The 12,738-nt window shown below is 36.7% G+C and overlaps 1 pseudogene; it reads right to left on the bottom strand.

Moving 5' to 3' along the window:
* Positions 1 to 11,475, bottom strand: part of LOC137241028 (uncharacterized) — a 136,775-nt pseudogene extending 125,300 nt beyond the window's left edge.
* Between the last annotated feature and the right edge of the window lie 1,263 nt (positions 11,476 to 12,738).

Genomic DNA, 12,738 nt, shown 5'->3' with positions numbered 1-12,738 from the left:
TTCGACAGTCAGCAAAACCCTTAAACGAGCGGACGCCGTTACACCGGGAGCTCTCGACAGAGGTACCATCACATGGGAAGTGGAAATGTGGGTGGCCAGTGCCATATTGTTGAACTTCAGTAAGCCTTTCACTAATCAAGGTACCATGGTCAGATAATGTTCTTATGATGATCTCTCATGTTGTGGAGGAATGGAGGGGCCAGCCTCGAGATATTGAAACAGATTGTTGTCCCCTTCGACCGAGGACTTACTTGTGGCTAGCTACGGCACCCTCACAGGCGGAAAAGATTGTCGAGTTGGTGAGATACTGCAACCTAGGCCTTCCAGCGCATAGCTGGAGAATCCTCAGGATAGAGTAGGCCCTTGGTACACATCGCAGATTCTGCTGAATTCAGAGCCATCTGTTCGCTCTCTCATATGGGGGATTATCTCCTATTCTCTCTGAGCCAGCACCCACAAATAATGCTGCTTCTCTGCTACTCGAACGGCGAACACATTATTAGCGCCTCAAAAATAGCGGAACCTGTTAAAAGGGAAAGATTTAAGCTTCGAGGAGGTAGGAGGTAAACTGGGAATCAGGTAGGTCAAGATCCAGTGTATTTGTCAAAGCGAAGACAAAAGCTGCTTCGCCTACCACACCGAAGAACGTGGGTCCAGATCCGGGCAAGTCAACACGTTTTTTTTTTTTTAATTAGAAAAAAGTTTTTCTAAGCGGAGGCGCCTATAGGCAAACACTGCAAGTGTATTCCTGCCATGAAAAGTTCTCAGTGAAAACGAATCTGCCATGCAGATGCCATATGGAGTCGGCATAAAACATGTAAGTCCCGTCCCGCCAATTTCTAGGAAAGTTTAAAAAGGAGCACGACGCAAATTGGAAAAAAGCTTGGGCTTCATTATCTTCGGAGTTGTATCGCGCCTTGTATTTATTCATCATGTGAACATATGTGATATCTCACTCTTCGACGATACGATAGAATACCTTGTCAGCTAATAAAACACAAAAGAAATGAACACCTAAGCGGAATGCGATTTTAGGATGAGTTTTGAGAGGAATAATACCCCACACCGAGACATTCGTGCACTTCTAGAAATAATATTCGGCGCTCAATAAACGTTCACCGTTTTCCACTCTGACGAGTTTGATTGCGGATTTGAAGATCGGACAATGGCATTAACCTACTTGCGTATCTCATGTTTCGCTTTTATGGAGCATGAGTAATTTGATCATCTTTTTCGAAATATGTTTGAAAATATGGGAAATTCTCGGATTTTTTCTTAACTTGTCTAGCCTAGGTTTAATATTGTCTTATTAAATTATACCCGAGATGGTTGGGCTAGAGCCTTTGTGGTTCCTTGTTACCTGAACGTACCGCGTTTATATTCGGAAGAGGACAATCAACATCGATAATACTCCCCAAATCCTGCGGGGAGTGTCTTTTCGGCTACAACACCGACGTTGTTGTTGTATGTTATTTATATTTCCCTAAACGCTATATGAGTATGCAGTTAATTTGCATGAAACACACGGCGTATGAGTGATTTGTATCATTTTACCGAGCCACAAACAACATAAGCAGGCTCAAGAATTTATGCGCACGTACATACATATGTACCTACCTACTTACATACATATGCACGCTTATATGTTGTGATTGGCATCGGAAGATCGAGAATGTGAGTATGCCAGTCCTTTTTAAACATTTGATAATGCCACTATATGATGCTTCATAACTCCCATTTTGCCTTTATGTCAGTATGTATGCATGTATGTTTGTCCTCAACATATAATTAGCTTGATAATTTTATACTTTAGAGCTTAATGTTTATTTCGTATATTATACCACAATTTCAATATGGAAAGGTTCAAATGTACTTACTTGTAAATATCATTGGCATGTTTTTCTTGTAAACACTTTGAATATCATCAAAGGAAATTACACAATTACTCATATTTGCGACTCTTAAAAAAAGAAACAACTATGTACACACATAAGTGAAAGGGCGAAATAATTTCAGCCTGCCTCCTATATCTATTAAGCCAACATTTGTTAATTAGCACATGCGGTTACAAAAACAACATTTTTACCAAATTTTGTTAAAATTGGGTGATTTTTGCTCGAATTATTACGTTAAAAGTTTTGTGAGAGATTTACAAAATAGGAGAAACGTACGTCATTAAATTTTTTCCATTTTATGTAAACAGGGCAATCCACTGTCGAAGTTTCATCGCTGTAAAAGCGGTTGCGCCAGCAAAAAGGGGCGCATCGATCGAAACTTGTATGAAGACATTCCCATCAGATTTGACGAGATTAAAAAAGGCGAGGGCTGCAGCTGATCTATCAAGCAGGAAAGGCGTGGAACCAAGCGCGGTGCTGCAAAGTATTGAAGATCATGCACAGGTTTATTACCTTAGACTAACAAAGTTACCCTTATCATATAAAGGGTACTGCAGGGTCATGATGGTTTTCTCACTGGGCAGTGCCTTCGTTAGATGCCTTTAAATAAGGTCTTGTCAGTGTTAGCAAATAAAAAAAGTGCTGGCACGATCGAGAACATTTTTTGATCGTGCCCTTTGCTCGCACGGTTTAGATTCGAGTTATAAGAAAAGACTACAAAGTGGCGAAGTTCATATATAGGTCTTACAACCTTAGACTAATGAATTTACTACTTTAATTAAAAGAGAGGACTGAAGACACATGAATGGTATTCTAATAGAACACTGACTACTGGCGTCACATGCCCTTAAATTATGCTTTGCTAGTGAAAGCAGATGAATAAGTGCGGGTTGGAGTAGAAAACGATCGAGCACGTTTGGGCTCATGCCCTGCGCTTGCCAAGCTAAGACTCCAACTATATTATTTTACAACATAGGTCTGGGTTTTTGATGGGAACTTTCAGTTTGCTCGTTGAACAACTTCTGGTAGCACTATGGACTGATACAGTCTATGCTTCTCTTCTTTCAGAAAACCCGCGAAATAATAATTGGCACACATGATCCCTTCATCAATTTTAAAACCGCCTTCGACAGTTCAAAAAGGAGCTACTGATAAGTCTGGTCCCGTCGAAACTAAACGAGGTTTCCGACGGGGTGGCCTCATATCGTGTAATTTCATTCAGTCAATCGATAGGCACCTATTTCCTTTCCTAATGAATACACTGTAACATCGTTCAGACGTACTCACACACACACGCCGTGAAGAAGAATTGTATCTAGATGTGATATTGCAGAGAAACTGTAACCAACCGCTGATTTTACGGTTGCTGGTGTAATCGGTGAACGGTGTATCGATTGACGGTGACGAGGTTTTCAGCATCCTAGTATCTTATCATCAGTAGGGGGGTTTACTAGGAAGGCGCTTGCAATTGGTGGCGGCGATGACAAATCGATGAATAGATTACCAAGCAAACGGTGGTTGGTGGAACCGATATGCGGCGAGTCGTAGATAATGCATTGGTAAATTTGTAGATGTCGGTGAATAGGATTTTGAGTCGGTGACTATGATGCCGTGGATCTATTTTCAAGCAACCGGAGTTGGTGGATGGGTGATGTCGAATCAGTAGATCGATTCCCAGCAACGGGTGTTTGATGTATTTGATATCCGACGAATCGCATATGACGAATCGGCGGATGTCGGTGGATAGGATTGGTGACTCGGCGAAACACAGATATCGAATAGATTGACCGATTTCCAAGCAAGTCGGTTTCTGGCCAGTCGCTGCTCAAGAATCGGTAGATCGCTGCATAGGATATGTGAATCAGCGATGCGCAGATATCGAATAAGTTTATCAATTTCCAAGGAACCAGTGTTTGGTGAAATCGATGACCGGCAAGTTGCATTTGATGAATGGGTGGATATATAGCCAGGTCATTTATATGGTCTCGTAAATATGGGATATTGGAAACACCTCCTTCTACTTAACTGAGAATCATCATAAACGGTTCGGGAAGTTTGCGTACTTGCGGTCATTCCCATTCCAAGAACCAGTTGGAAAATGACTTAAATTTCGTTGGTGCTACCAATTTGTGCCAGCTAGCAGGACGGCACGTCTTGTAACAGTTTAGCGCCAACTAATAAGTAACAGTTCTTATTTATGCATACCTACAAATATGACACTTCCTTATTTTTGCTTGGATTCCAAGTTTGAAATACTGACGAAACTTTATCGAAATAGAAAATTACAAAAACCATTTACCAAAGAGCGAGGCCAATACTACAAACGAAATTAATGAGTTTGATATGTTTTTCATTGAATAATGATTATAAAGCGGGAAAATTATTGCGTGCTCTACAATCACCAGCGCGTTGCTTTTATTATGTAGCTGTGAACGAAATTTTCAAAATAACAACAAAACTATAAATTGATAGAATTGTAAATTCCTAGAAGTGAAAATCTGTCTACTCCTCCATTGCAATACCTACCTGTCAAAGAAGGCTAACAGGGAGAATGGCTGTCACGAATGGCCAGAGAATGGAAAAAAGGTTTGCTTGTTTGCTGGTGGTAAATAAACTGAATCGCCATGAATTGCCCATTCGTGTTTTAAACGGATTTTTCCTTCAAATGTGGACATAGTAAAGCAAATTAAATATTAATTTTCGTTTAAAAAATCAAATGAATAGGAAAAATATAAGCAGCCTGTCAATTAAATATTTTAAAATACATATGTAAATAACGCAATATACATACCAGTCGTTTTTAAAAAATGTTTGAAAAACACTATTGATCAAATGGTTTATTTATATATAATTACTTTGTGGAGATTTCAACACGGATATACTCAACAATGACTCACGATGTCTAAAATTAACGGATGACTTCAACTCCATAGGACTGGATGTCGTTAACAAATATCCCACGCGATTTTCACCCAATTGTAAACCTAGTTTGCTAGATTTGATGTGCACATCCAACAGTTCCGAAGTTCTCCATTATGACCAATTCTCCCTGGCCGGATTATCTGACCATGACATGTTGTTTATTTCATATAACATAGCCCTAAGTTGCACAAATAGGACACAGTTCCACTACAGGTATTTTAAAGCAGTAAATCTTTCTGATCTGCTCGGAGATGAAACGCCTTGATTCAGGGGTGCCACAGGGATCCATTCTCGGTCCAATACTATTTTCAATTATTATTAATGATATGACCTATATTACCAAGAGCGTATCGATATATCTGTATGCTGATGATGCTCAAGTATATCTTTCTCATCCGATTGGCCTATCTGATGATCTGGTGTGCAGAATAAATGAAGACCTTCAGCACATATCTTCATGGGCAAATGACAATAAATTAAATCTAAATGCTTCCAAGACCAAGGCTATGTGTTTGGCGTATTCTCAACAGCTCGTTACGACATTGCCTACTTTATCCTTGCAAGGCCTTGATATTAATTATGAGTCTGTGGTTACGAGCCTTGGATTTAAGTTGAACTCATACCTTGGATGTAAGGACCATGTAAACTATACCTTAAGCAAATATTCTACGTCCTAAGAAAGTTGTGGCATTGAGCAGATCTAATTCCAATTAATGTGAAACTGAAATTGGTGAGAACTCTTATAGTTCCACTGATATTGTTTGGGGGGATCGTTTTCGGAAATATTGACAGTGAGTCACTGAAAAAGCTGCAGCTAGCTTTAAACAGCTGCGCTCGATATATATTTTCTAGGCGGAAATTTGATCATATATCACAGTTTTCCTCCAAGATACTTAATTGCAGTCTCATTAGCTTTCTGAATTATCGCAATTTGAGGTTCCTGCACGATTTAATCCATAAAAGGCAACCGGCATACCTCTTTAAAAATTTACGTTTTTCAAAATCCGACAGAACTGGCAACCTTATTGTTCCACACTATAAGTATCTTACATCTTCCAGAACATTCTTTGTCAGTGCTATAAGATTATGGATCTCACTACCAAATGACATTAAAAATTAACGCAATAACAGGCGCTTTAAATTGGCTTTATCAGAATTTTTGCAAAATATACATGCATAATATCTTTTTTTAATTTTTCTGAATCAGAGCCATTCTTCTATTTTTGTTTCTTATTTTGTTTTATTTTTGTGCATTCATACAAATATATACACATAGAATAGTTGATATTAATTCTACGATTAGTTTTAATAAATTACTTATTTAACATAATATATATTAAAAACAAATTTAGAAATTCGAAATATTGTATTAGATTCGAGTGTTGATGTACGTTAAGAGACAATAGCCTCAAATGTACAAATTTATTAACAAACTATATAGAATATTGAATATTATGTAGTCGAACAGATATTTAACGGTAATTCAGGCTGTTTACGATTGTGAACGTTTTTTGCCACTTGTTTGAATTCACAATGTTTGTAAGAAAAAAAAAAATGAAATACAGCGAATGTCAAAAAACCTTACGAAATACAAACTATGTGGTATTATTCTAATGAAGTAGGAATTCAGTACAGTGGTGTTATCCAAGGCGAATTCAATACCAAGTGTAGTTATTCCAACAGCTGATTGCTCCTTCTTGATTAATTTCCATACAGCGCCTTGTATAACAAAATCACAGTTAAGCCCGGTTTTTCAGTAGTTAGTTAAGCTAAGCTTAAACTATGTTTGCTTAAACTCTAGGCAAATTTAAACTGCAGTTAAACCACTGAGTAGTTTTTCAGTCACAGTTTAAGGCCGCCTTTAGGGTAAGCTTTTTTATACGGCTACATTGGTATTTTATTATCTAGATAATTTGCAGATACGACAACAACTGGATTTTACCTACACAGCAAGCATTTCAAAATATTTCTCCAGCGAAATATATATCTAGTTCCGGAGGTAAAATCCAACATCATTATCTAGTTGTTCTTAAACCAGATAGTTCTTAAATTGATATCCAACGTCATTCTACAATCACTATAAAAACTTTGGGATATTTTTTAAATTTATAGTTCTCTAGTTAATCTCCAATGTCATTAGTATTTTCAAATTATTATCCAACCATTGAGAGTTTTTGAGAAATATACAGTTCTCAAATGAATATTCGACATGCTTCTCCAATTGATATCCTATATTGGATATCGAGTTGAGGTGAAGTTGAAAAAAAATCTCCAAGGTGGTACTACCAAAGCCAACAGCTATTTATTGTGAGAAAAAAAACATTTGCTTGGTAGCAGTAATGAAGCTTAATTTATCAAAAATAAATTATATATATTTTATTTTATTTTCGTTAATATACTGTTGTATTGGAATCCAGTTAAAAGACCACAAGTTGGGAACTATCATCTTTTCAACTTAAGTAATAACATTTTTCGCTTTATAAAAAATTCCCTCTTTTGATGAGTACGCTGATGCTCAAGTTTAGCAGTTGTTTCGAAACAACTCTTGAGTTTTTAGAAGTATGCTATTAATCAGCATGAGCTGTAATTTTACTCTAGCCCAAATGCTTGTTGGGTATATTCGACGCTATTTCGAACGAACGCAAATTACCGATAGGTTAACTAGAGTTTAACCCAGCCAGATCGGCCGCTTAAGTTCGGCTTAAACCTCAGTTAAAGTAGACTGCAAAACTGCAGAATAAGTTTAAGCGTAGTGTAACTGACAAACTGAGTTGAACTTGTACTGAAAACCCGGGCCATAATCTAAATCAATGCAAATTTTCTTTTGACTTAACTTTCTTCTGCACGCTCAATTTGTTGCTTCTTCTTCAATGCTTATTTTCTTTTGACTTGACATGCTTCTGAACGGCAAATTGGGTTGAATTTGCTTTGCTATCAGCTTGTATAGATTTGCCTTGATACACTTGCACTAGACTGAAATTGTAATGGGGTTGAGGGAGAGGCAAAATTGAAAACAAATACTGGAAAAATACACAAAAATAAGCAAGTGTCATATATATATGTAGGTATCAGTTTCTTTCTTAGCTGTTTCTTGGCCTTCTAGCTTTATTTCTGAAAAAGTTCTTGCAACATTGGTTGCAACATATTTTGCTTTACCATTCGTTCCCTTCACACCATTTATAGAGCACAAAAGTGTTGACTGTAGATAATATATGCTTGTATGTAACTTATTGCAAAACGTTGACTTCACTTTGTTACTTTTAAAGAACACCTTTGCTATTACTGTTGTTTTTGCTGCTACTTGTGTCGCCACCTAGCAGTTACCGTCTGTTTATGCAACATTTAGCATTACAACCACAAGCGCCATGCACCATCGTATGCCGCAACCAACGCCACTTCAAGTGAACTCAAATTGTAGACTATCTTTTAAGGTACTCGTACATAATATTCTATTAAAGATTTTTGTTATTATTGTTGTTAATGTTCTCTAAATCATGCTTACCACGAGTGCGCTGCACAGGAAGCGATTGTTTCGTTTGTTGTTCAAGCGGGAATCGGCGTAAAATAAAGTACAAGCAAACTTGCGGCATAACGATAAATAAAATATATTTTTATTGTTTTTTTTAAGCGCAAATAATGGCAGACACTACCGGTTTTACTGAGTTGCGTTACGAGGTATACAATAATAAAGTGCAACATATGAAAATTGTAAACGAGAAATGCTTGGCAAAAGGGTTGCGTATAGAACGAGTAAATAAATGATGCATGTCTAGAATATTTAGAAAAAAGTTACTTAAAGGTTACCGATGACTTATGCGGCAGTTACTCACGAACGTACGTACCAAAAACGTGTCAGCTGACACGACCTATCTTATGAGTGTGCAATGTAAACGAAAACTCACCGAACTCCGCAACGCCCGTACGTACGTAGGCCGGGAACGTAGATATCAAAACAATTTTGATTTTTTCCGTAAGAACGTGTCAGCTGATCGCTCTCTCACTAGACAGAGATGCCTAGTAAACTTTTGTACGCTAATTTTTGACCGTTGCCAATTTTATGCAAAAACGCCTAATTAAAGTTTGAAAAATTGTGAAAATAATTCGAAATAATTATGCAAAAGTGCTGAATATAAATATTTTATCTATTTATACTTATTTAATATGTATTCCGGCCTTTTACAATATCAAAAATTAAATTTGAAAAAGTTGATGTTTCCATAAGCATACACGCAAAATGGTCAATGGCAACAGTGCTTATCTGTATGCAATACACACACAAATATGTTATGTACATGTACACAGACGCACACATTGATTCCTATGGGCTTGATAGTTCGGTCAAACGTGCTTCGTATGACAAACGTCCTTACGTACGGCACACGTCGGTGGGTAACTGCCGCATTAAAGTGAGGAGGAATTACATATACATACATATGAAATAACGCTACATTGAAAACAAAGGCCGACAGAATTTAAAAACGGTTAAGAGCCAGAAATGAAACAAGTAATTTGGGAAGAAATAATTATAGAGAATTTTATGCAGAAGGAAACCCAGAAAAAATCGTCCATACAAATATTTTAAAATTTAAATATTGTCGTCCTTTTATGAATTATTTATAACTCGATAAGAATTTTTTAATATTTTGGCATTTCCAAAAAATATTTGGAAAATAGTGAATTGTATGAAAGGCCGGGAATAACAAATGTATTTGTTTCAAGAGTGAATAAAAGAGAAACCTTTAAAAAAAATTCGTACAAGTGCGGTAAAAAAAAACAAAACGGCAGTAAAAGGTGGGCTTATAATTTTTTGCTTCAAATCAGAGATACATAAATTTATAAAATAAGTTTTTCTAAACGTAATTCTGCCATGAAAAGCTTGTCTTTGGAAGTGCACCTGCCTGGCAGCTGCCGTTCGGAGTTTGCATAAAATAAGTCGTTAGCTTAATGTGAAAATGTGCTAAGTCACTTTTTTTGAAAAATTGTATTTTAATGCAGTTTTAAAACTGAATTCAAAACACATCGATCACAAAAAAAAAAAAAAAATATTAAAATTTTTCATTTTTACGTACTGTGGGCAATGATGTGTAAATATGCTAAGTCGTCAGCTGTTAAAAAAAAATGTACTAAGTCAACCTGCCAATAATATCAATCTGAATTACTAGTCATTTCTTTGTGAGCGCATTTTATTTATTAATTTAATTCATTCAGTCTAAAAGTACATGCTTTGTTGTTGTTGTTGTTGTTGTATTAACGATAAAGACACTCTCCGAAGGCTTTGGGGAGTGTTACCGATGTTGATGGCCCTTTGCCGGATATAGATCCGGTAAATTCCGGTAACAAAGCACTATTAAGGTACTACTAGCTCGACAATCTCGGGAACGATTTATATTACCACATTAAACCTTCTAGGCCATCCCGCCCTCCCCACCCCCTTGTTCCATGAGGAACTTGGGGTCGCCAGAGCCTCGGCTTTCAAAGAAACAGAATTCGCCACGGTTAGGTGAGTTGACATCTACTGAACCCAACCATAGCAACAAATTTTGAAACAATGAAATCAATGTGACTAGAATAGGAGAGCTTGGAGTCAAAAATTACAACCAAGTCTTTACTCTCTTGACAACGACTAAGAGATTTAGCATTTAGTTTGTAGATAAAGTATGTGGCAGTTGTTTTTATGGAATAAGGCACAACACAGCACTTGTTTGAATTTAAAAATAAGTTAATGTCTGCGCACCATCCGGCAAAAGAGTTCAGATCAAACCGTAAGAAATAAAATAAATAAATAAATGTAAGGCGCGATAACCTCCGTAGAGATTTTGGGCCGAGCTTCTCTTCCAATTTACGTCGTGCTCCTTTTATTAATTTTTCCTACAAATTGGCGGGACGGGACCTACTCCGAACGGCATCTGCGAGGCAGATAAGTTTTCACTGAGAGCTTTTCATGACAGAAATACACTCGGAGTGCTCGCCAAATACTGCCGAGGGGCGATCCCGCTTAGAAAAATTTTCTTCTAATTGAAAAACCGTATTTCTAAAATTTTGATGTTGCTTTGCCCGGGGTGTGAACCCAATAGTTAGAAATAGTTTGGCAAATAAATAGAATTTTTGTGAAATATATCGTTTTAGTGTTATATTTCAATCATTAAAGGGGAGGAGTGATGGGGAAACATATTGAGTAAAAAGTGCTAAGTTAGGAGAAAAAATTTGTTTTGAGTGAGGAAATTGTGCTAAGTCATAAAATAGCTGCTGGGTTAGCATACATGATTTTTATTTATCTTTTTCAAAGCTTCTACGCTCAAAAGTATTGCAACTAAGGTATCCTCATTCACAGTTTTGAAAAAACAGGTTATTTCAAAAATTTTTCAGTTTTTTTCGTCTCCTGTAAAATTCGTAAAAAGTGACTTAGCACATTTTCACATTAAGCTAACGAAGTAAGTCACATTCCGCCAATTTGTAGGAAAAATTCAAAGGAGCACAACGTAAATTGCAAAAGAAGCTCGGCCTAAATTTTCTTGGAGGTATATACCGCCAAGTATTTATTTATTATTTTACCTTGTACTTGCTGACATATTTCTAAGACCGTTACAAGTGCAGTTGTTGTTGTTATTTTCTTACTATACCTGCGGCATAGTTTCTTGTTCGTACTTCGCATAGTCATTGTATATTGGTCACAATATGCACACGTGATGTTTCAACGGATGTAATTAGAAGGAAGTTGATAAATTCCTTGTCGTTCACACAACGTCAGCCAGCTTTTCCCAGTACTTTCAGTCTGCTTTAGTAAATAGAATCAGTATGTTGCATTCTTGCTATATATATTCTTAGGTATGTTATTAGGATTTTCGTTGTTGGTGTTGTAGTTCATTCTACGCTATTGTCATTGTGTTGAACATAGTTTACTGCTGAAAAAGTTTTTTGTGATTGATGTTCAAAATATTTTAAAACCAAAATTGTTTTTCTCGTAACAGTTAGGTTCGCGGAAACTATGCAAATTGATAGATTGGCGCAAAATTTAGCAACGATTTTTAGATTTTTTTTATATTTAAAATATTTTAAAAGAATTTATTTAGGGAGTTTTAGTTTTGTTTATGAAACATTGGCTTCTTGCAGTCTTGAAGTTTCCTAGGAAAATTGTTGCACAAGCATACTTCATTATTGCAACTCGGCTACATCCAGGGCTGGATTAAGAATGTCGAGGCCCGGGACCAAGTTACTTGTGGAGCCCTTTTTTGATGATATGATCATGAATAGTAAAATATTCTTGTTGGATCAATTCGTTTTTGAAAGTGTCTTCAATTCCGTATGATTTTCTCTACACTATTTACCCTTCATTCGATATCTTCTGATTGCATGAGCATCAATTCTCAAATAAATCTGGCTCCAAGTGCACCTATTAATGCAGAAAGAAAATCTTCCATACGGCTGTAAGAAATCGTGCAGACTCAGACATGCAGAGAAGTCTGAATGTTAACAGCAGCTCGCAGGGTCATCACAAGACTTTGAAAAGATCTATTGGTTGATCAAATATTTGAAGTCATGCCAAATATAAAAATGTTTCGAGAGAGAACACTTTCTTTGCTAGTCACTGTGATTGAATTCTAACAACGTCTTTCTGTTCAGCATCATGGCGTATTGTAGTCAGTGTGTTTTTGATAGATAAAAAACCAACTTCCACAGCGATGTTAATTCGCTCATTATTGTCTGGTACCTCATCGTTGAACTCGTGAAATAAAGCTCCTCTAGAAAATTGAAGAAAGCACTTTATAGGAGTACGCGCTGGCTGCTGCATCACACGCTAGATTTGTAGAATGTCCCAAGATTTTTTCTGGCATTTTTTTTTGCATCTTGAAACTCATTTGGGTTGCGACAGTATTGCATATCGCATATCGGTGCTATGTTCTTGTTAAAACAGAAGTTAAGT

The sequence above is a fragment of the Eurosta solidaginis genome, chromosome 1 (genome assembly GCF_040869045.1).
Source record: "Eurosta solidaginis isolate ZX-2024a chromosome 1, ASM4086904v1, whole genome shotgun sequence".
NCBI classification, from domain to species: domain Eukaryota; kingdom Metazoa; phylum Arthropoda; class Insecta; order Diptera; family Tephritidae; genus Eurosta; species Eurosta solidaginis.
Note: the sequence above shows the minus strand (reverse complement) of the source record. Positions and strands in the feature narration are given on the sequence as shown.